Source organism: Barbus barbus (genome assembly GCF_936440315.1).
Source record: "Barbus barbus genome assembly, chromosome: 49".
Taxonomy (NCBI): domain Eukaryota; kingdom Metazoa; phylum Chordata; class Actinopteri; order Cypriniformes; family Cyprinidae; genus Barbus; species Barbus barbus.
This window is the reverse complement of record NC_136727.1, coordinates 18,834,064-18,860,540: the sequence shown is the minus strand read 5'-3', so window position 1 is coordinate 18,860,540 and position 26,477 is coordinate 18,834,064.

Below are 26,477 nucleotides of genomic sequence, written 5' to 3'. Positions count from 1 at the left end.
TTTCAATGTAGTGCGGCAGATATGCGCCGTGCCGCAGCCCAGCAATGAGGCGCTGAAAGAATTCACGCTTAATTGTATTTCATAAATCATATTGGGAGCCCCTTCAGAATAAGCTCCCTGTAACAAAATGATAAAATGGCCAATTATGAGAAAATTCCAGGCTCTGTAATTTACTAAACACACTCCAGAGAGAATCTTTTGAGGGTAAAAATCGACTCCCTGTTGAATTGTGTTCTTTAGAGTGGCTTTAAGTTATATTACTAAATAAATGATCATTGTTTGTGATCATTTACACACACAACATCTGTCACTTTGACCAACTTTGACCCCCCCTCCATCAGGAAGATTGGACCCAAACTAATGTTTGCAGTCTAAACTATAGCCTTTTAAACGCAAATAACTGAGGTGATAGGTAGAGATAGCAGCTCCATCACTCTCAGAGCTGCTCAAATTCCTAATCACAGTATTTGTTTTGGCTTTTGCAGGTTCTGTCCAAACATGTGGGCTAAATTCTCCTGATTCGTCTTCTCGCCGAGGACCAGATCTGGGGACATTGGTGTCAGCAAACTTCGAGCATCAGCTTTGAACTCTCAGTAAATTCATATGCTGGATCCTTGCTAAAAAGATTGTGTATATGGACTTTACTAATGTCACTGTATTCTGCGTGACTCAATACACCTAAAGAAACTCCAATCTATTATGATAAAAAAATATATTAATGCACGATAACTGATTGTCTTTAAAAATGATTAGTAATTTCTCTCTTTGATGCATACAATATTGTTCTTTGTTTGATACATCAATGTAAGAATCATTTTGAAATGTTTGTAGATTGCTTTATTTGGTTTTTGAGATATTTAATGCATTTTAATATTTATTTTAAAATAAATAAATATATATTTTATAGATTTAATTATATAATTTTAAATCAAATTCAAAGACAAGTTGCCCTAGTAAAAGTACAGTAATTAAGTACACCACTACAGTTTTAAATTACTGTAAATAGAAGATTTTATATATATATATATATATATATATATATATATATATATATATACTAGAAAATCTTTTAAAGAACAAAGTTGAAGACACAGAAGCTTTCAATTTCATATTTTGAAACAAAAAATACAGCGGGATTCTAATGAGTCAGTGAATCATTTATTTGAATTGATTAATTGAAATGAAACAACCAAATGAACTGATTCACTAAAATCAGCTGCACTTTTAACCCAGTTTAAGAGAGTCTTTGATTAGCCCATGTGTCTGTGAAGCTTTTCATGTGAAATAATGTGATAAAAGATGCTTTGTCACTCTACTGGTTGAAAATGTATTTGTTTCTTTGTTAGTAATACTCATAGGAAAAAAAATTATTGCTGTGAACTGTAGGTCTGTGGCTTATGTTCAATGATATGGAAATGAATTTAATGTCAATGCATTGTTTGTTTGTTTCACCTATCACAATATTGGGATGTTTTTTTTTTTCTTTAATTTTCTTAATCTTTGCAAATATTGATATACGCAATTAATTATGGCATATAATGTAAATAATTACATTAAAATGCATTATAAAAATTGAAAATTTCTTTTAATGATCTACTTTTTGCGTGGTTTTACAAGGCTTTGCAAACTTGCATACAAAGAAATGTTTATATGTAATGGTTCTAAAAAAAAATCATGTGGTATGACCATTAAGTAAAAAGTATTATAAAGTACCCCTTCTGAGTACATGTGAATATACACATATATAAATATATATATATTTTAGTTCTACTTTTTGAGGTAAGCCCCCCCCCCCCCCCCCCCCCCCCCCCCCAAATATCATGAACTAATAATAAATGTCATTACATTTTTTAGGGCAATCACACCATATGACATTTTAGAATATGAACTAACCTGTCATATCCTAAAATTAAAAAAATATATATCTGTTATTTTGAAAGATTTGCTAACATAATTTGGTTTTATATATTTTCCCTACATATGTTGGTTGCACCACATGACAGAAATTTTCCATTATTAATAAGTAGTAAAGCATTCTTTTCAATTTTGTTTCTAAGAAATAATAATAGATAATGTTAAATTAGTTAAGCAGGGTTTGCTTTGAGGAATTTATGATATCAGGAGATAAGTTTCATCACCCTGACATTTTTTAACATTTACAAGCAAAAAAACAACAACTTTTGACTGAGAAAATTAGAACACGTTTATTATAGTGAAGGTGTATTCAAGTAATTGTATGCATGAAAATTCAAGTCATTTAAACCCTTTATTGATAGACAACTTCTGGATAATGCAGAGGAAGTGTATACGCCTAAATGGTATGCTTGTGCCTTCTGCACTGTATGTAAATGAGTATATGAGTCATAATTAATCTTAGCATAGGGCGTCCCATTGGAATACAATACAGCAAGGAAAGGTGTAACTGTAGAGCTCTTATGCAGTATCAATGTAGCAGCCCTGCGGTGCTGAAACTCTGTCACATTACTGTCTCTCTCGCTCTCGAAGCTCCCAGGCCAGCGCTGTGTTCTCTGCATTCAACAGTCTCTTTATTTAAACACAAAGTGCTGTGACACGCTACTCTCCATCAGCTTCCACTGCTTCCTTTTACCTCTACTTGCATTTATATTTGGGCACATTCTGGTGTTTGTGGTCACTTCTCAAGTACTATTGGTGAAAAAGAATATTACCTCATGTAATTGATGGTTTTTGAGCAAGCACCGAGAGTCCATTTGCGACAGAGTGGAGAAGGTCCTGACAAACCTGAGCTCCATCCGTGTTTAGATCGTATTGGACTCTACATTTTCCCAGGTTAACACTGAATGCTATTAAAGCAAGTTGACCGCAGGGTCAGCGCGAGAGCGGCCCATGAAAACAAACAATTAATTTGGCATGGAGGTGTAATGGGATGATCTCCCGGCAGGGCCGGATCCATTGTTCGGCTGGAATTAACCGTGGCAGGTCATGTGTCACTGGGCGCTGACCTCGGTCCATTCACTAGCCCACACTTGCATTAGCCATGGCCCGGCAAGGGGTCAAACACAGTTACAAGCCAGCCAAACACCCCTCCCAACACACATGCACACACTGCCTTCCAGTTCCTGGCCACTTCTGACCATGGAAGTTCTTGCCAAACAAAGGCATACCGTTATCAGGAAGGGATATGTATTGCTGTGATGACATTTCTGCAAAAATATATATTACGATGCTTCTTGCACATTTTGCTAAAAGCATGTTCAGATGTATCCGAAAAGACAAACGTGAATATGACGATGTTTTATTGCATTGACTGTTGTATTACAGCAGTTAGGAAATTATATAGTTGGTTAGTGGCGTTTAGTGTTATGCGAAGCAGATGGATGTGAATCTGGCAGTTGCATTAGTTGTTGTACACATCACAGCAGTTTAGAAATAAAATGTCCAGTGGGTGGCGCTAAAAGTGTATTCGAAACAGATGAACGCAAATCTGGAAAAGTTCAATTATGTTGCTTGTTGTAGGTATCGCGGAAGTTTAGTAAACGTCTGTTGTGTGGTGCTAAAAGCACGTTCAGATTTATTTGAAACAGATGTGAATCTGCCAGTATTTTATTACACTGATTGTTGTTCGTAAATTAAATGTTCGGTGAGTGGTGCTAAAATTATGTTCGGTTTTATCCGAAGCAGATGAATGTGAATCTAGTGTCTTATTGCACTGGTTGTTGTAGTATCATGGCAGTTTGGAAATTAAATGTCCAGTGGGTGGTGCTAAAAGTGTGTTTGGTTTTATCAGAAGAAGAAACCAACAAACATTTTATTATGTTGGTTCTTGTATTTATCACAACTGTTCAGAAATTAAATGTCCAATGTGCTAAAATCACCGTCAGATTTATCTGAAACAGATGAAAGTGAATGTGTCAATGTTTAATTACGCTGACTTTTGTATTGCAGCAGTTGAGAAATCCAATGTTTGATAAGTGCTAAAAGGTTTTATCTGAAGCAGGTGAACAGATGAGAGTGTTTTATTGCTTTGGTTGTATGTATTGCCAAAGTTCAGAAATTAAATGTAAGCTGAGTGATGCTAAAAAGCTAATGCTCTGTCATGTTTGAAAATCACTTACACTAAACCGATAGCGTTAACAAAAGCAGGTAATGCTAACCTGAAAATGCTGTACCAGGTGCGCTACTGAGCAAGTTTACTATGTCACAAAAGCCACATATATTGGGCAAGGAACTTAATGAAAATAAGTGTTTATTAATCAATAACCTTCATGATTTGTGTAAACAGAAATAAAAGTTACTTTTACTGTCTCTAGTGCTAATTTCAATTGGAAACTGCAGTGAATTTTATGTTTTGCAAAAACGTTTTTTCCAATAAGCATACTGTAGATTGTCATCTCTTCCTGTGAAATTGACGATGCTGATACTTCTGTGACACCTTAAGTGAATCATCACTTCTGAAGGTACATTTATTCAACTCAAAGTCAGAGAAGAGCAGCGTTCACTGACATATCTGCCACGGGCCACCCATCATGTTGGCTTTATGTTGTCCGTATGTTATGTTGCTGTTATTTTGCCATCTCCCTCAGGCACGGCTCAAAGTTGCTGACTTCATTTACCGTCAGTCACCCGAGGCGCAAATTGCTCTGGCGCATGTGGGGGATAGTCAGAGGTGGTTAGCGCACTAGTACATCTGACAGATGCGCAGTGCAACTGCGGTATGTCGAAAAACATCTGATCCCATAGCCTCGGGCCACAGATACCGCAGAAATGTGTTGTGTGGATGACGGACAGTTATGCAAAATGATATTCGTGCTGCTAATCCTACTTAGCATACATCTGTGATGTGACTGCGAGTGTTTGTTATCTACAGCGTTTCACAGGTATATCATCCATATTTAAACACAAGCAAACAACAGCTGGAAGTTGATGGTATATGTTCTCCGTTGTGAAGGGCAGAATTCAGGAGACAGGTCTCCGTTAATTGATTGGGGGTTGAGTGGGCGGAAAAGGCCGGGCTGAAGCCCCAAAGCGCAGTGCCTGAATTAAAATTTCAATCCCCCATGTAAGACTCGATTTCATCCGTGACCTGACATTATACAAATGAGCAGGGAACTGATAGGTGCCTTCTCCAGTCCCTGAGCTGTAGGCCTGCGATGGGGGAAGGGGATTGACCCTGCTGTTCATCTCCTCGCAGAAAGTTTTGAACGATCCCTTGAAACACTTTCATTTTGTATGGCATCGACATGATGGCAGGAGTTAAATTATCTCTCCCACAGAAGGTTTGATGGAAAGAACCTTGCAGGAACACCCAGAGAACAAGTATATTTCTCTGATAGCTTAGGAGACTTTGTTCTTAAGCTTGGACTATTTTCACCCTTGATCCAACCCTGAATGTGACTCATACACTCTCAGGAATAAAGGTACAAAAGCGGTCACCGGGCCAGTACTCTTTCCAAATGTATTAGCTATATGTACCTTCAAGGTACTAAAATGCTATTTGTAGGTGTACAAAGGTACCAAATTTTGTAGTTTATTATTTGGTTCCGTAACACAGCACAATTGTGTTATTAATGTGAATATTACTTGCAGCTGTTTACTACTGTTACTAGGTAACTACTCATGTGGAGAAGATGCCAGCGTACCTGTTTTTTTTTTTCTTTTTCTTTTGGGATTCATTAGAACACGCACAGAAATCATTGCATCTGTCTGCCAGAAGAATGAATTGCTTAAACTTTAACATAACTTACAGCAATTGGGAAATGCATGATATTATAATAAGGCAAATTATATGTCATTAATAATAGTTCATTTCCACAATTTACCTTGGATTGCTTTCAAACCACACTAGAGTTTTTGGAATAGACCCAAAAATCGCTAGCCTTTTAATTGAGTATACTGGCAGCTATATGTTTCCATGTATAAAAATAATTTTATACCGTTTGAGAAATTTAATTTAATTAACACAGGAGGAGTTTAATGTAATTAACACAATTAAATAATTGTACATTTTGCAAATTATTCAAATTAAATTGTTGTACTAAAATGCGTGTTATTTTATGTATATTTATATGCATGTAACATAATATTGTAAATTATGTAAAATTGTAAATTTAAGATTTAAAATAAATAAAAAAATAGAAATATTGTGAAATATTATTACAATTTAATATATTTGTTTTCTATTTGAATATATGTTAAAATGTAATTTATTCCTGTGTTCAAAGCTGTATTTTCAGCATCATTACTCCAGTCTTCAGTGTCACATGATCTTCAGAAATCATTCTAATATACTGATTTACTGCTCAAGAAACATTTCTGATTATTATCAGTGTTGGAAACAATTCTGCTGCCTCATGATAACAAGAGTTAATGTGAACTAACATGAATATTTTAATTAACTAAGGTTGTAAATGCTGCAAAAATAGATAAAATGTTAGTTCATGTTAGTTAATGCATTAAATATAATGTAACAAATTTAACCTTGTTTTTAAAATAATAATAATAATAATAATGCTTTTCACACACACACACACACACACACACACACACACACACACACACATTTCAGATATATATGCATAGATATTTATATATAGTTACAGTTTGTTACTAAAACTGAAAGCAAAAGCAAAAGCATGAGTGAAACACTGAATCCCACGAACTGACTGAAGAATAAATGATCATATGATGACTTTCTTGATTGCAGGACAAACAAACAAACACATCATCCCGCAGCAGTGGCCCCAGTGCCATTTGAACGGCATGGAGAGGCCGCTATGAACCGCTTCAGTGGCGTGATGACTGGGCATATTCTTATGGGCACTGTGGGGTAGGACTACGTGAACAGTGCAGACTTCATAAGAGCCCACACAAGACGACTGTCTGCTCTTGACTGAGGAATTGTTCATTCTATGAAAACTCTCACAGCAGCAAACTGTAATATCACTGCCAGCCGAGATTAGATTTGTTGTTTGGAAACACTAATGCTTTTGCCTTTGACAGTAATGAATGTCTCTTTCAGGCTCTGGTGCTGGACATGGACAGTTTTGATTGTTTGTGTTTAAATGTTCGTAAAATTTCAAATACCAAACTCGCAGAAATGAAGCCTGTGTTGGTTGGTCAAGGTATCGTTCTCTCAGTATTGTCTCTCGGCATTGTGTTGTCCTCCCATGAGATGGTTAAATCGGTCGCTTAGAGAGAGTCATGTCACAGGAATCTTTGTAGTCGCTAGATGATATCTGGGCTGCAGAGAACTACTTGCCTTCTGGCGTGGCCATACAAACTGTATGAATGGAGGATGTCTGGACTCTGATCCAGTAATTTGAACTCCAAATGGACAACAGCAACAACTCATCCATAAACTCTGCTTGTGCCCCTGAAAACTGTGGTGGGCAGTAATTACTAACAAGTAGCCACACTTTAACTAGGGCCGCAAATCGATTCAAAATTATAACCAGATTAACAAATTATGCCAATTGAATGAAATACAATTAACTGCATACATCAAATTTACAGAGAAAAACACCCACATTATCCAATAAAATTCAATAAAACAAACTATATATTCACAATATATATTCTGTAACATTTAAAAAAGAAATATTACGAGATTAAATAATTGGTTTTTACACTGTCACTCCATTAAAACAAATTATTTCGTGAATTATTGTTGAATTTTTAGTAAAATAACACAATTAATTGCATACAAATTTGCACGAAAAAGCACCCAAATGATTATAATTCAATATAATGAACTATATATTCTCAAAATATTTAGTAACATGAAATATTTAAAAGATTAAATAATTGGTTTCACACTGTCACTCTATTAAAACAATTATATTTGAATTATTATTGAATAAAATATATTTATATGTAAGATTAAAATGTATTATAATTACATCAAATTGTTATATATATATATATATATATATATATATATATGTATATGTGTGTGTGTGTGTGTGTGTGTGTTTGATTTGTATATGCATAATGAAATAATAAAACAGCAATTTTCTCATATTTTAAAGTATTTCTACATATTGCATTTCGTTTTTTTTATTATTATTATTATTTAGTTAATTTAAAAATGCAAAAACAGCATTTTTACTCTAAAATTGTACACTGGGAATATTCATTGTAGTAATGATAATAATCAGTAAAAAACAAACAAACTGATAAGTACTACAGTACCAGATGCATTACTTTATGCATTTTTATGCATTTTTCCCTATTTTTGAGGTGATTTTGTACCTTTGAGTGACTTGGACTTTTTGGCATTTCGCAGCGTAAACACTACATTTTTAAGACACTGGGTCAGTTGATGTGTCTAATTCAGAAATTCAGAAAGAAATTCAGAAAGAAAGAAATATGTTTATCTTATCAGTTAAACAGGCTGATCCAGCCATCTTAAACTGTCTTGACCTGCATTAGAAATTCACAAATGGTCTTTTTAAAAAAAATCATGTTTCAGATTGTACAGACCTAACACTGTTTGCAAGTAAACTAAAATATATATCTACTTTGCATTTCGAGCACCTTAAGGAAGGTCATATCTGCCAGGACTGGGTTTGCTCCATATTTCTATTTGATTTCCCAGTTGGAGTCAAAGCTCTCTTTGTAAATGCAAAGAGAAAAAAAAAAAAAAATGCCAAGAGCCAAGTTTGCACATTTTGGAAACATAAGGATTGACTTCAGTGTGATCAAGCCAAGCTCTCAAAGAGAGTCATGGGAGTGATTCAGCAAACATATGGCGACACAACCATATCCAGCATCTGCAATTCTCATCCCATTCAATCCCAGAATCACATGGGATTATATTCTTGGAACAACAATAAATATACTGGAAAAAGTTGTTTCTTTTTGGTCATGTAACAGGCACCCCCTTTAAACTGATCACTGACTTGGTGCCAAAAACAACAGCAGGTGTAATGTTATGGTAAGTCATAAAATGTATCATCCATAACAATGGCTTCTGTAGTCTGAAAGTACACTAGACCTTGGGATGACAGCGAATGTGTTCAAATTAACGAAGCTGTAAACAATTAAATGCACTTTATAAAGAAATGACTACCTAAAGTGTTAGCTTACCTTGACATTTTTTATTTGGCTAGTTAGCATGGTCAGATAGCAGTTAGCCTGGAGAAAAATAAGGCCTTTTCTCCAAAATTCAAAATTAGAAGCATATTCTGACAAAATAGCATATTTTGCAAGTAACATATAAATCATGAGTCATATGCCAGCCAAGCAACTGCCACTGAAATCTATCTGATTCCTAACACATAGCATTAGCATCAGTGTCCTTGATGTGCAACCTTAGTATTGGTACTTTTACACAGAAAATATAATTATGTCTTCAATCAATCATTCTTTTAATTTTGTCCAAGTTTGAAGACATTTTTATATTCAGCAGAACGCAAAATAAGATATTTTGAATTATGGGGTCCAAAACTTAGCAAAGATAAAGACACTAAGAAAGATAACATAAAACTAATCCATATAATTTGTTTACTTGAATAAAAAACTGAAATTTAAGCCTTTGTTTACTTTCAAATCAAACCAAAACACAGATCTACACACTTCAAATATGGCGACACAAAGCTCAAACAACAACTAATGTTAAACCTCAGTTCAGAATGACATTAGGATGACATAAGAATGAATAAATAAAGACAGCATTTTTATATTTGGGCAAACAAAAACCATGAGTGAGAAGACAAATATGACATATCTTCAAGTTTTAAGCCTTGCATGCATTGACTTGAGCACCATGATGGTCAAACTGGGTCGGCTCGACCCCAAACAGAACTTTTAGGTCCATTAGAGAAGAATGTAGCTGTGAGTTCCTGTGATATAAACCATGTGGGGAACAATGCTCTCCATCCTTGCCTGTCATTCACCCACGCCATCCTTGAGCTCCCATTCACAGAATCTCTCTAATGAGAGAGGAAATGTCAGCTATGATACACTCGGAGAGAAGAAGAGAAACAGGGCATTGTACAAATAGCTTTTATGCGGCCTCCACACTTGTATTCTAGCCACTTTGTTACTTGATTAGTGGATCCTCTCACACATTCTCAGATGAGAAAAAGAGCACAATTTGCTTGGGGTTTATTTTTAGTAAAGCCCAGTCGGACTGCATTGTTTGTTGTGTGGCGGAGTGGTGTGTTGCCCTGAAATGCGACGGGGACTGGGCTGGGTATTGGAATAGTGTCAAACTATTTAGGAAAACAGACAAGCATGTGCCAAAACCTGTTCGTAAAACCTGAAGGTCTATACTCCATGTATAGGTGCATCTCAATAAATTAGATTATCATGAAAAAGTTAATTTTTTCTTGTAACTTATTTCAAAAAGTGAAGCTTTCATATATTTTCATTTTCATATTCATTGCATGCAAAGAAACATTTCAAAAGGTTTTTTGTTTTAATTTTGATGATTAGAGCTTACAGCTCATGAAAGTCAAAAGTCAGTATCTCAAAATATTAGAATATTTACATTTGGGTTTCAATTAATGACCATCCCTACAGTATAAATTCCGGGTATCGCTTGTTCTTTGAAGCCACAATAATGGAGAAGACTGCTGACTTGGCAATGATCCAGAGGAAATCTTCAGGAAAAGGGCTACCAAGCCACTTCTAAAACAGAAACAACGTCAGAAGCATCTTACCTGGGCTGTGGAGAAAAAGAACTGGATTGTTGCTCAGTGGTCCAAAGTCCTCTTTTCAGATGAAAGTAAATTTTGCATTTCATTTGGAAATCAAGGTCCCAGAGTCTGGAGGAAGAGTGGAGAGGCACAGAATCGATGTTGCTTGAAGTCCAGTGTGAAGTTTCTACAGTCAGTGATGATTTGGGCTGCCATGTTATCTGCTGTTGTTGGTCCACTATGTTTTCTGAAGTCCACAGTCACCTGTACTATGGTATCGTCGAGCTACCCTAACGTACTTCAAAGAAAAGCATGGTATGAAAAAACATTATATTTTTCATAATACATTTCTAAAATACTACAAGTACCATGGCTTCTTTTTTCTAGTGTAACTGGTCATACTCAAACTGCTCCAAATGGGATTTGAACCAGATATAGCTTGTTGGCATCCTAACAAGCTAAAGACCGCACCATCTAGCATTAATCATTAGTGTGCCTCTTGAAGCCAGAGGAGTGAACTTTTACCTGCTCAGCTCCTACTAGCTTCGTTAAACTCACTCCCCTAAACCACACTACCTTCCGGGTCACGGCACCAACGTCACTAATCCTACTTGCACTACTGAGAGTGGGATTTTTTAACCAGTGTCAACCTGTAGGAGAGGCAGATGCACTAACAAGGATGCAGCCTATGGCATCAGTCGATAATGCACCACTTGAGAGAAGGGGAATGAAGTTTACCTGCACAGCTCTTAGTAGCTAGTCTCCTTCATGCTCACTTCCCTAAACTCATGGCACCTAACTGGTCCTACTCAAATCACTCCAAATGGGATTCAAACCAGGTCAACTGGCATGGGGGATGTTTTAACAAGCTAAAAACAACAACTATAGCATTGACCAATAATGCACCTTTTGAGGCAAGGGGAATGAAAATTTACATACTCAGCTCCTACTATCTCTTTTACACTTAACCCCCTTAACTACACTACCTTCCGGGTCACAGCACCAATGTAACTGGCCCTACTTGCATCGCTCCAAGAGGAATTCAAACCAGCGTCAAATGACTCTAGAGGCAGGTGTGTTAAACTGGATGCTAAATATTGCAGCCTCTAGCGTCGATAATGCACCTCATGAGGTCAGCGAATTGAGGTTTAAATGAACAACTTTTACTAGCTGACCTCTATCACACTCCCTTTAAACTCAATCTGGGTCACGGCACCAATCTAACAGGTCCTGCTTACACTGCTCAGAGCAGGAGTCGAAAGATCGCATTCAATCAATAATATGCCATTTGTTGCTAGGGTTCCTTTTGAGGGCAGAAGAGTGAGGTTTACCTGTACAGCTCGTACTTGTTGGGATTAGTTACACTCACCCCCTAAACCCCACTACCAACCGGGTCACAGCACCAATGTAACTGGTAATACTCATATCACTCTGAGAGGAATTTGAACCAGCATCAACCACTATGGAAGGTGGGCCACTATTAATAGGTGCACCCTCTAGTGTCAGTGCACCTATTAAGGGCAGGGGAGTGAGGTTTACCTGCACAACTCTTACCAGCTAGCTTCCATTACCAACACCACTAAAACTCACTACCATCTGGGTCACGGCACCAGTGTGACTGGTCAGACTTGCTCAGAGTGATATTCAAACCAGAGCACTGCACTGACAAAGATGCACCCCCTATTGTTTGTCGCTAGTGCCCCTTACCTGTAAAGATCTTACTAACTGGCCTTGGTTACACTCAGCCCCATAAAGCTCACTACTATTCAAATCACTACACCAGTTTAACTGGTCCTACTTGTACTGCACTGTGGGATTCAAACTAATGTCAACTGGTATGGGCAGCAAGAATTTTTCACTGGCAACCATGGGATGGATCACAGTTTTTGGATTTCATTTTTGGATGAACCTTCCCTTTAACCTAATACTGCTACAGAAAATGCTTAAGCCTTAAAGCTACGTCAATGGATTGGCTGTACACATGGGTTACATAGTTAATTAAGAAACCTCAACTCTAAATCCGTTAAGTATGATCAAATTACTTCCTCTAGAGACTCGGGAAATAAAACTATAAGATAACAAACCACTAAATCCAGTGTAAAAATGACCAAAATGGCAGACCTGTCAAAATTAAATCTCACGAGTAGTATTAAATAAATGAACCTTCTCGTGTCAGCCATGATGCACACTGCTCGAGTCCACGTGAAGCTCACTGTACAGGGCTCATTGTTTGAGAGCGATGAGGGAATGCTGGTAACGGAATCTGCTTACAGTGATTTCTCAACTACAAAGAAGGAGAGGTGATCTTAGGTGTGACACTGGACATGATCAATCACACACAGACAGCTCCCTCAGGAAAGAATAGAAAGGTCCATCCACCTGTCTCGGTCATCAAGATACGGTAACACATTCTGTGTGAGCATAGGACAGATTTTACACCCAACTGCGATTCCTCATCACGATAGAAGAATATAATACTTATCTATATGCAACATAGAATGTTAAATGAATGTTCTGGGATGAAAACAAAACAAAATATAATAATAATTTACCATATACCATTTAAAATAACCATTTTCTATTTTAATATATTGTAAAATGTAATTTACTCTTTTGATCAAAGCTGAATTTTCAGCATCATTACATCAGTCTTCAGTGTCATGGTCCTTCGGAAATTATTCTAATATGCTGATTTCTGCTCATGAAACATTTCTTATTGTTATCAATGTTGAAAACAGTTATTCTGCATCATAGTTTTGTTGAAATGATTACACATTTGAAATAGAACTCTTTTGTAAATGTGTTTACTGTCACTTTTGATCAATTTAATGTACCCTTTAAAAAATAAATCATACTGACTCACAACATTTGAATGGTAGTGTATGTATTTACATGTTTATATACTGTATATAGTACATAGCTTCAGAAAATATCTATTTGAATAGAGAATAATAGTATGTGAATAGAAGCAATCAGTTCAGCATATCAGGACAGATCTCACAAGAAGCAAATTTTTTATGTGGTATGTCTGTTATGATGTTATTATGATTGCGGTTAGGCTAGTTTAAGCCTCAGACGGCACGCCTACAATTCATTCTCTGACTGTGAAAAATCATTGCGTGATCATTTTCTTGATCTAGATCGCTAATATGATTGACTGATTGCCTTTACGTAACTATGAGTGATGTCTGCAAAATAATACGTGTTTACAACTTTGGATGGAGAGTGGAGTTAGGCTATATAAGAAGCACACATGCTTTTATATAGCTTGTTATATATATACATACACATATATACACATACTTGTCTTCTTTTGTGTTTTTCCCAGTGAGCTGGAGGTGAAAAGGTGTTCTGTTTTGGAAGTGAGACCCAGTCTGAGTCTGAGTAAGTGGCTGGATTTTCAACACAATCAGTCCCACAATAGTGTTTCATGCTCACCCGGTTCACCTGTGCTGATGGATAAGCGTGGAAACAGGCCAGGTTGAGTGAGCGAGTAAGAGAGAGCGAGAGAGAGAGAGAGAGGGGACACATGGGTGAGAGGAGGGGAAAGTTCACCTGTTCTCTCACCTATCGCATTTGACTTCATCTGCCGCCCACTCTCGGCCTCCCGCTGTTCAGTATAACATGCTATTGTCACTTATAATGCTACTCGTGCTATTTCTACAGTATATAGTATTCATACTACACACAGTATGGACATTTTCTGTTTACCAAAATGTACCAAAATGTGCAGATTGGAAAAAATCAGAACACGATATCCCATAATGCAGTGCAGTGTGTTCAAGTATAACAAACAAACCAAAGCATCTCTTTTAAAACTTTTTTCAATTAAATTTATTTACAAAATTGTATTTTGTACATACTAATTCACATACTTTTTACAAAGCAGCAAGTGGTATACAGTATGTACTGTATAGTATAGTATACTAGTACAAGAATAACAGCAAATTTTCATTTACTAACAAATAAATCCTGGATGATCAATTTTGGGATACATGTAGTTTTTGTATAAACATATTACTGGTGTACATATGGTTTTATAGGACACTTTAAATTGTAAAAGAACTGTACTATCTTTGTTTCTGAAGGTGCATTCACCTTGCAGAGCAAAGATATCTGGGACATAGTTTCAGAAGTTTTGACATAACCTCTGCACAAATCTCAAGACTGACTGACAGCCAATAAATGTAAAGAGATGAGCTCTTAACATCATAACACAACAAATAACTAACAATAGTGACAAAACAACAACAAAAGTCAGCAGACTTTGAAAAAATGGTGTGTGTGGGTGTGAAAAATAACAAAATCAAATGATTCAAATGATATTTTATTTCCAATCATACAGAGTATACTGTACAATATAGTATTCAAGAGTTTTATTTGTCACATACACAATTATACAGAGTATAACTAGCAGTGAAATGTAGTATGTTGGAAGTGTGAAAATGTGGAAAAAAAACTAAGCAAAATTAGATTAATTCATTCATCTATTGGTTGTTTGTTTTCAACTCATTCAGCCAATAAATTGACAATGAGACAGCTACAGAATTCTTACTTAGCAAATTGTCAGTAAGTAAAACAATAGTCAATCATTTTAGCAGCTATACTGTCACTACGAGTCAAAAAATTGGAATAATTAAGTTTATTATTTTATTTTATTTAATTATTTTTCTGGTATGTGTGTGTGTCAGTCTGTTTTGCTCACCAAATCTGCATTTATGTGATGAAAAATGCAGTAAATATATTTCTATTTTAATTAATTTCCAAATGCAATTTATTCCATAATTCATTACGCAAAGCTTGATTTTCAGCAGCCATTGCTCAACACCTGACACACACAAACCTCAAGACCAGCAACAATCAACAAATCTAAGAAGAAGAGCTCTCAACAGCACACCACAACAAATAACTATCAATAATGACAAAACAACAACAACAGTTTACCAAAAGTCAAACAACGATAACCATAATGCTATAACAGTAACCGCCTAATTTATTCACGCTGCAATGCATGCTGGGAACTTCAATTTAAAATTCTTTGTTCAGACAGCTGTGTTTGACTAACCAGTTTATCATGGGTTTTTCATGTACTTTCAAGTAATTCACATTTCCTAGTATGTGTATTTTATACAGAATATTCTATTTCAACACTTTTCTCTTTTGGATGCTCACTGAACCCTGGCCTAAACCTGTCTGTCTGACAAACATCACGGCAGGACTGACCAAGCAACCTGAAAACCTGCACGGGGTGTTTTGGAAAGCTCTAGGCCTCTCATGCCTGTTGTTACCTGTTTCGGATAAACAAACCCCATAGCAGGCTGAGAGGGAGTTCGCCGCTGTGCACCGCGCTCGCACACTAAGCAAACTATCACCAGGTGTGCATGCATAGAGCCGATCTTCCGTCAGCGTCCTGTCATGCAGAAGATGTTTATCCAATTTGTCAAGATAATCTTTCGTCAAACAAGGCCTGGGCCGAGGCCTGCCAGCACACACATACACATGCACACACTGCGAGACTGAAATGCAAGCCGTCTCCTTCAACTTCACTTCAGAACTAAAAGTAATTATATGTTTTTTAACGGAATTATCCGGCATTCCCTTTCACTTTGCCTGCTTTCTCCACCACATTTTGGATCCGTTTCATCCGTCCTCAGATAGATCATCCGGCATTTTACACAAATTTAGACTTTTAATGGAGTTGCGATCTGTTTATTTTTTTCCCTCTGGATTACCGCTTTATTAATGATGTCAGTTCTACTAAAATCTAAAAAGGCATGCAAATTAGTATAAATAACACACAAGTCGCACACGCTGACACACACTTAAATTACAGCGTAAGCAAAAAATCCTCAAGCTGATGATTTTATAATGGCTGTTTTCATTTGCCATGGTTTGGATTATTTTAAATGGATTTCAGCGGAATATTTACGTTTTGTGATTCACAAACTTTATATATAGCGAGGGGTTTATTTATCAACGGCTATCATCTTAAATAATAAGCGTTATAGTACAAGCCTCTTAAATGATGTGTGCTATAATTACACAGCTGTGGCACATATGCGCTTTAACTTTGTGACAAGATCTATGAACTTCATGTGGAGTATTTTAAAACTTGACAGAAGAAAAAAATAACTCGGAAGTGAAGTGATCTAAGGGACTTGTAATTCTGTAGTTTGTTGTGCACTTGAGCAGAGCATTGGGAAAAATTTAATAAGAAAATCCAAAATTATTGATCATTTAAGGCGCCATGGCATGCAAACATCCTGAAAACAATGTGAAAAATAGTCCTTTACGCTATGAGGTGGATAAAAAAAATAAAAATCAAGAGCAAATTGAACATGAGCAGTGGTAAGAATCCAATGAGTCAATACAGAATTCCAGATAATGGATAAATCACTGGAACCAAACAAACCATAACTAGAAGTTAGTTAAATTAACAATATAACTATGACATTTCAATTAAGCTTATTTTGGCACTTTTTATTTAAGATTTTTTAAAGTTTATTTATGAAAGTTTCTTTACATAACATTAATTTAATATAATATTCAATAGAAAGAAAGAAAGAAAGAAAGAAAGAAAGAAAGAAAGAAAGAAAGAAAGAAAGAAAGAAAGAAAGAAAGAAAGAAATTTAAGTTCTCACAATTTAAGTTTGCTCAAAATTTTGAAAATTCTGAGTTTTTTCTCGCAATTCTGACTTTTTTCTTTGAATTTAGAGTTTACATCTTCCAATTCTGTTTTATTTTATTTTTAATTTTTTTTATGGGACTTTTGTCTTACAATATATTTTTTCTTGCAATTCTATTTTAAATTTTTTAAATTTCAAATTCAATCTTTTTTTCAATCTTTTAATCAATTCAGAATTGCAAGATATAAACATCAGAATTGCAAGATGTTTTTTTTTTCTCACAATTGCAAGATATCTCACAATTCTGAGAAGAAAAGTATACTGTGAGATAAATTGCGAAAAAAAAAAGTCAAAAAGACAAAAGTCAAATTTTTTTCTTGGCGGGAACAAAATAAAACTGAATTGTGAGATGTAAACTGCGAATTGTGAGTATTAATTAGTACTTTAATTAAGTATTAGCTTATTTATTTATTTTTATTTTTTTGTGTTTTTAATCCCATGGCTGAACAACACGATTGATTTATGCCCCATTGATGTTTAGATTTAAGGGTGGAACTTCAAGCTTACTTTTTTCGTTTCCAATTTCCAAGTTTCAAATTCACACAAAATCACCCCCTCATACAACTGTTACATTTTCTCAAGAGATCAGGCAGATTTGTAAATTTTTCAGGTAAATCAACCAACAAATAGCTTACTTGAAGTTGACTGCATACTGCAGTGTGATAGGGGAAAATTAATGCACTTACAATAGAAGTCTATGGAGCAACACAGTACGCAAGAATACACATTTAAACGTATAGCCACAAGACTTAAAAACACACAAACTAGACATCACTGTGATAAAATCTTGTCTGTGCAAAGTTCTGAAGTAATATTTCAGTTCTACAAGGGAACTTTCACACAATATATATGAACAAACCAGTAAGGGGATGTTTACATAAGGAAATATCCAAGAATTACATTGACGTAAATAAAATAATCCACCACAAATATAGTCAAATGATAAATGTTTTCCACTCACTAATTCACAAAAAAATTATGAGTTTTATATTTATGCTTTTAAACCAATGCATGCCACGTAAACTTTCATAGTTATTGTCCATGCTAACTGACATTATGCCACAAATGACGTCCCTTTAACTTGTCTTGAACCCGGAACATTCCTTTAAGTAAACCTTCAAATATGAGGTAATGAGAAATGCATTAGCTAACAGCATTCTTTGTAATGTGTCTGGGGTCAAAAGGTGCAGGTATCTGCTCCCCCGCAGCAGCAACACACGTCTGCATGTGTGTTCTCCCCTCACCTGCCGTCTGAGACCACGTCTGCCCAGGCGTGCACACACACACACACACACACACACACACACCTGTGGGCGGTGGACATGGTTGACTGGAAAGGTAACGCCCCAGGACTGCTGTGTGGGCACATAGCAAACTTTCTGTGGCTTTCCAGCATGTTGCTGCCCAGAAGAATGCAGACGAGCTCTTCTAAATTCCTTCTACATCACTTATCGAATGCTTAATTGAGGTCAAAACATGAACAGGGATTTCCTCTGCTGTTCGTTTTATGCTTTATGATGCAGGCAGCTGGATCTGTCCCTCCGCAGACGCACACACACTAACCGTCCCTTATCTTCAGCTGCTGTTTTGTGAGCCATCGGATGTTTTTCCCAGGGTCTTGCGAACACCCTCATGGAAGGCATCGCTGCAGACTGCGGAGCGACTGGTCGAGCCAGTCGACTTCACTAGCTTTACCAACAGACCAGGACTAAACAAGAGAACACCCAGGCTTTGGCAACCGGGAATGTTTTTGCATATGCAATCGCTTCAATCTGAGAACCACCTTGCTGGATGGAGGTGCAGAATGCCAAACTAATGACAAGATGCTACTTGATGCATGTGGGACGATTGCATGACTGTATGATTATTCTCAGGAATAAAGCTGATGCGTGTAGTTTTTATTGGATATTAAAATACTTTCTCATATTCCAGTTTGATAGGCAGAGTCAAAAGTTAGCCTTTCGTAGGCTGAATCCCAAGAGAAAATGTTAGGTAAAACATGCAAATAATGCTGTGTTCCAGGCAACCCGTAACCCGTGTTTTTCCAACCTTCTACCCGTGAAAGTGCACTGTTCCCACCCGTGAATTCGTACTAGATCGATGTACTCCTAGTTCCACGCTCTGACGTCACATAGCCCGCGAAACAACAATGGCAGCCCCTACGGATGTGGTGTTTATGCAAGTGGTACACGGTGAGAAATAGACTTTAGGACAATATAACATAATAAAATATATAACAGCTTCTCTTACCTTATGCACCGTTTTTCCTCCTCCTCTTCCTCCTCCTACTGGAACGCTACAAAGTCATGAGTCGTGGTTTGAAGTCGTGATGTACGGGCTCACAAACCTGCCTGGAACGCAGCATAAACTACAATAGAAACGCAGTTACCAAATAAATTCCTCAATGGGCATCGAAAAGTCATGCGACTTTGCCTCAACAGATCATAGAATTGGATAAATGAACTAACCAGCACGCCATCTTCAGCAAAATAACCTCCCATAACTGTCTCACACGATTGTGTTCCCAAACATTGGGCATCCAAATGCAAGATAACACGACAACATTTGTTATTGCGTCATTTATTATTAGTGTTGGGGAGTAACTTGTTGCAATGGCGTTACGTCATTTAATTACAAAATAAATTTAACTGTAATTTATTAGAGTTACTGAGAATTTTTTTTTTATTAAATTACAGTTACTTTTGAAGGTCCCACTTTATATAACTACTATAATATGCACTTGCATTTAAATTAATAATTTGATACAATGCATTTGTTTTGTACATACATGTTTTTACATTATATTTATATTTAAAAACAAATACCTGCATGTAATTACATCTGTAATTAATTTCTGTAATTACATTTATAATTACACTGTTGACACACCTTAGCCATATCCCACCTCAATAGCAGCAAAAGTGTTCACAAGAAGTACATTGTAGACCAGGGCTGTCCAAACTCAGTCCTAGAGGGCCGGTGTCCTGCAGAGTTTAGCTCCAATCCTAATTAAACACACCTGAAGCAGCTAATCAAGCTCTTACTAGGCATACTAGAAACTTCCATGCAGGTGTGTTGAGGCAAGTTGGAGCTAAACTCTGCAGGACACCGGCCCTCCAGGACCAAGTTTGGACAGCCCTGTTGTAGACAGAGAGAGAAAGAGAGAGAGAGAGAGAGAGAGAGAGATTTAATTGATTTCTTTCCCAAATTGCATTGACACCAATGATTCAGGAGTTTAGGACAATAACAAAACAGTAGGCTATCATAGCTATTAAACTATAACTTATTATGATTTTAAATCTGTATTTAACCTCTGAACAATCTCAAAGTAAAAAGAGGTGCTAAAGTCTGATTTTGTGGAGGCTGAGCTTTAAAATTTAATTCTAATAATCTTTAAAGTGCCAAAGGATTTTGAGAGTCTGACAGTAATCAGTGTTGAGTACTGTAAGGTTAATGCAGCCTGGTTTAAATGTTTGAAAATGATTAACAGTTGAAAATATTCATAAGAAATAAAATAAAAAAGTTATCTAAAAGTAATCAGTTACATTACTTTAATAAAGTAATCGAAATGGTTACACTACGTATAACATTTTGAATAGGATAATTTATAATCTGTAACCTATTACATTTCAAAAGTAACCTTCCCAAAACTGTTTATTATGCAGGATAAAAGCCACAGCAGCTTTCATTTTTATTGCTGATACTTTGTGCCAGTTTCCCAGGAAGTGACGATTTAAATCTCTCGAACTCATGGAATGTAAAATGTTCTTTATTAGCAAATACTTTATACAATATTCAAATTTTGTGCATGAGTTACATTTTCTACTTTGGATGGAAACATAGCTGTTTTAAGATTGAGCATTCCTGGGGTGTGAAGTTTTCCATGGGATCCCCTCATGTCATTTTCACATGAAGTGAAGGCCTTAAAATATACTGAGCAGAGAGCTCTGTTAAAGATGACTGATAAGGCGTTGACACGTAAATCTAACGCTTAAAACCCGTCATGTGAAACACACAGACAGACAGCGTTATAAGGGATTTATCTGTAAAATTTCAGAAGACTGACAGTAGATGTCATGTCGTGTGACAGCTGCGACACTTATCTGCTGTGTATACTTTTATGTGCTGTTTTAGTCCAATATTCTTGTCATGTCAAAATAATATATAAGAAACAAGAGTAACATTGTGACAATGTTTCATATGCGTCGCTGAAGTCTGTACTGGCTGTTAAAAATCTGAACCTCAGGGCTCCAGTCAATCTGGCCTCATTTCCCACAGTCACACAACTAATAATTATCTTGATGTTAATCGCTGTAAGATGGCCATAAGGGATTGGCCTTTCACCTTGCCTTAATTCTGGTGAAGATCTTATCTGTTTGACAGGACCTGTCAGATGTACGCGGATGTATCCTGCTACCTAATTGGCTGGAAAATGGACAGGAGGTATTGGATGTGTTAGGAAGAAACTAAATCCACTGATGAAGGTGCCAGAAACACAAGACGGTATTAAACAAGAACAGGAAATGTGGGTGTTTCTGAAATCTTGATTTTATCTGTGGGATTTAACATAAATCATAAATTGGTAAGATCGGTAAGAAAAAATATTTGTAGGCACAGTTGTACATAGAGGAATAATTTGGCACTGAAGTGGCACACAAATAATATTCAACTTGAGTTTGATGTTAGCATGTGGCTAAGTTAACAAGGTGATACTGTAAAAAGGGCAAAAATGCAATGAACACACATTTTGGGCAATATTTTTCCCACAATATGATCCACCCCTTAAGAAAATTAACCATGGTTTTATTAAGGTAAAAGTGTAACCATGTTTTTTGGCATATTGACTACCATTTGTATAACTACAGTTTTACTACAAATATCATGGTTAAACTATGGTTAGTGTACCAAAACCATGGTTAATTTGGGGTTATCATTGTTTAATCATAGCAACCATATATATTGCTTTTATTTGTAGTAAAACCATGGTTAATTTTTATAAGGTACTGATGCAGGTGCCAGAAACAAAAACCTGTTTCAAAGAAGTACAGGAAATTTTGTGTTTAGAAAATTGTGATCTTGTCTGTGGTAAAGCTAGTTTCTCGATGCTAGCTGCGTACAACTTGTACGCCTTACATTTAAGTCGTATTATAAATAACATATATGTTAAAATTTGACTTTACAGTGGATCACAGAAAAGTTGCCTCACAATCAAGTTTGATGTTAGCATGTTGCTAAGCTAACAATGTAGTACTGTAAAAAGAACAAAATATTCACGCACACACATTTTGGGTAATATTTTCTGAGTTAGATTGGATTGTTATAATATCTATATTGAGTGACATTGTGTACATTTATAATGAACATTTTAATCTTACTTAATTTTAGGAGCTTATCACAGTGCATTATGGAATTGCATTTCCAGTGAACACTTATAATACTAGCATAAAATCTGAACACAAAAAAATGAATAAACGTGGATAAAATTCTGTGCTTAATACGTAATTGTACATGCGTTACATTTAATTTTCATACTTTGCATTTTACACTCCTACTAATACAGCATATATTGCTCAAAAAGACAGCATGTAAAAAGATTTGAATAGTAGTTAACTGAAGAAAACAAAGTTTAAACTAAGCGACTTCCATCCTGAATCAACAAGTTGATGGGTGGCACACTTCCCACGGTGCAGACGGGCGAGCAAATGCCTAATGAGCGACCGCAGACGCGTGATTCCAGCTGTAACGTGACCGGCATGGGCACTGGCGAACCTTCTCCCCTGCTCAGGCAGAGCAGCTGTCAGCGCACACCGAGGGGGCTGAGGGCTTCTGACAGGCTGCACTAGTGACACGCTCACACGCAGATGCCCAGTGACAGCTCTCTGCTGGGGTGCAGCTGCCCCCATCCCCATCCCGTCCCATCCACTTACCACAGCTGTATCCAGACACACCGTGAGATGCGGCGGTTAGAGGGATGTTCCGGAGGAGATGTTGCTCTGGGGGTCTGGGGGATCCGAGGAATGCCTTCAGACGCTGGACTTTAACCCTGTTGAATACATCAGCCAGTGGTGCAAGCTTGGGAGGGCTGGGGGGATTTTCTACCTTCTTGCTGCTGTTCAGATTTAGAACTTTTGTTACTGTAGCTTTAAAAGACTTCTTTATGTAAATGATCTCTGAGAAGATTTAAATCTTTGTTACTGTACTATACCTTTAAGACTTCTAGATCAGTTACTAAATAGGTGCTATTGTAAATGATAATGCCTTCATGGTTATAACATCCTAACCATGAAGTTTTCAAAACAAAGAAAAAAAGGTCATTACGACTTTGTTTCTGAATTGCGACTTTATATACCACAAAATGACTTAATTTCTTGCAAAAGTGACTTTATTTCACATAACTGACTTTATTTCTCACAATTTCAACTTTCGCAGTTACAACTATGTTTCTCATAACTGAGACTTTCTCACAATGTTACTTTATAACTTGCAATTATGACTTTGTTTAACGTAATTGAGATTTTATTTCTCGCAATTGCAACTTTATGTATCATAGTTTGCAATCGTCTTCCGGGTGAATTTATATCTCTCAGTTACAGCTTTTTTTCCCGTAATTGGGTTTGTTTCAGTGTTACTTTATAACTTGCAATTGTGTTTTTTTTTTTACAAAATTTCTTACAATTGCAACTTTTTGTTTCGTAATTGCAGCTTTGTATCCTTCAGGCGACTTTATGTCTTGCAGTTAAAACTTTTTTCTCATAATTAAGACATCGTGGGCCTCATTTATAAAGTGTGCGTAGATTTTATCTTAGAGTGTGCATACGCTTAAATCTACGCCTCTGACGTCTTTGACGTGGAAAAGTGCTTAGCGTCACGTCAGGGTCTGAGCAGACGTACGCACTTTTTCTCGTCGTAGTACTGCAGGGTTTTGGAAATGTTCTTGCAGCTCGCTGTTCTAAATGAAAGAATTTGGACAATAATTGGTGATCCTTTATTTGTTATGACATTAATTATGAGTCTGAAGCTGAAACCATTCAGTTGCGCGCAAGTTCAACATAATTTGCGATTCATAGATTTCACATCTGAAAGAGACACATACTCGTTGTATGAATCAGACGTACGCATATTTGAGAGATGATCGTAAGATCAAATTTAGGATGGTTTCTGCGCATTATTTTATAAACGAGGCCCTATAGCTTGCAATGTTACTTTGAAACTTGCAATTGCTACTTTATTTCACACAATTGCAACTTTATTTCACACAATTGCAAGTTTATGTATAGTAACTGGAAGCGTTGTATCATGCAAAGTGACATTATATCTTAAAATCACAACTTTGTTTCTCGTAATTGAGACTTTGCCCCTCGTTACTTTATAAATTGCAATTGCAACTTTTTTCTTATAATTATAACTATATTTCACAATGCTACAATATAGCTTGTAATTACGACCTTATTTCACATAATCGCAACTTTACATTCATCTATTTATTTTAAACTTTATCTCACAATTATCTTTTACAATATCTACTCTGAGGCGGAAACAGCTTTCCATAAAAAATCTGTCTGGTTTGACCAGGGAGGAAGTTGAGATTCCTGAAAGTATCTCCTTACAGCTCTTTTATTTCAAATAAACAAGGAAAACCCATGCTCACACAAAGACAAATCATCGTAGCTTACAACATTTCATCGCCAACAATTACGACATGTTGTGCGCATTTGTTAAATAAACCTTGACATGACTTGAAAATCCTGTTTCCTGTGAAATGTCTCCCCTTCGAGTTAACACACAATATAAATTGCTCCAAATTCAGATATTCCTCATAAGTCCACAAATACAATAATCGCAATTTGTTCCTTTGCCCTGCAGAGCAAAAACCGGTGAGGTCACAGTTTGTGGAGTCATGGAGGTTTCAGTTACACAATCAGCATCATCTCTTATCATACTACATCTTCTGTTTGGGTTTCCACGAGCTACGCATCACTGCTGCTTGTGTATCCCATTTGATTGCCATTCAGGCTGCCACAATGACTGCATCTGCCTGTTTTTGGGGACACAGTGTGTCTTTTGACAACATTCCTAGGAGGAAATCTTAAAATAACACAAAAAAATGGCATAATAAATATAATAATCTGAAACTAACGATTCCCATCAGTTATGCAGCTCAATCATATTATACCAAATTTAACTCAAAACTTTGAAGTGCTGCTTGAGAAAGTGAAACTGGAAGTTTATATGTTCCTGGATCAACATCCCACCAAAATCAGGTACAGTTGGGTGTCTATTTATGATCATATATACCTCTTTGTATTCTGGTACCAGAGCCTGTTCTTGGCCAGACAAACTGGAGCTTGTCTCAAACCGACTTTGTGCTTCCACTGACTTCAGACACAAACGATGGAGTAATGCTGCTTTGTGTTGTTTACCTGACTGTAACCGTAATATAAAAACAAACACTGCATGTCCTGTTGTTTGTGCAGGCAGTACAGCACTTATATTTAGTTTTTTACAGTTCCAGAGTGATTCCAGCATTCAAGATCAGCAAGTTTTCAGAGTCGCAGTTGAACTAATCTTCCCGGACAAAAACCTGATTTCATGTGGTGGAATCACACTGAGAGGTTCGGGAATTGGGACTAGCTCAGAACCCACACCCCAACCATGTCTGTGGAAAAAAGCCTTCAGGGTACCACTACCGTTATTGCACCCCCATTGGGTCAAAGTTATACCTAAAGGCAGGGATGTCCAAACTTGATCCTGTCCTGCAGAGTTTAGCTTCAAGTTGGAAGTTTCTAGTGTGTCTAGCAAGACCTTGATTAGCTGGTTCAAATTGGTTTAATTGGGGTTGGAGCTAAACTCTGCGGGACAGTGGCCCTCCAGGAGCAGGATTGGAGACCCCTGCCTTAAGGTGTGAATTTGTACCATTGAGAGGTAAATCAGAAGTCTTCAATCCTACTCCTAGAGACCCACTTTCCTGCAGAGTTTAGCTTTAACCCTAATCAAACACACCTGAACCAGCTCATCAAGGTCTTCAGGATCACAGGCAGGTGTGTTGAAGCAGGTTGGAAACTTTGCAGGACAACGGGTCTCCAGGAGCACAGTTGAAGACCTAGGTGTTAACTCGGATCCTAGAGGGCCTCTGTTCTGCAGAGTCTAGCTCCAACCAACTCAAAAACACCTG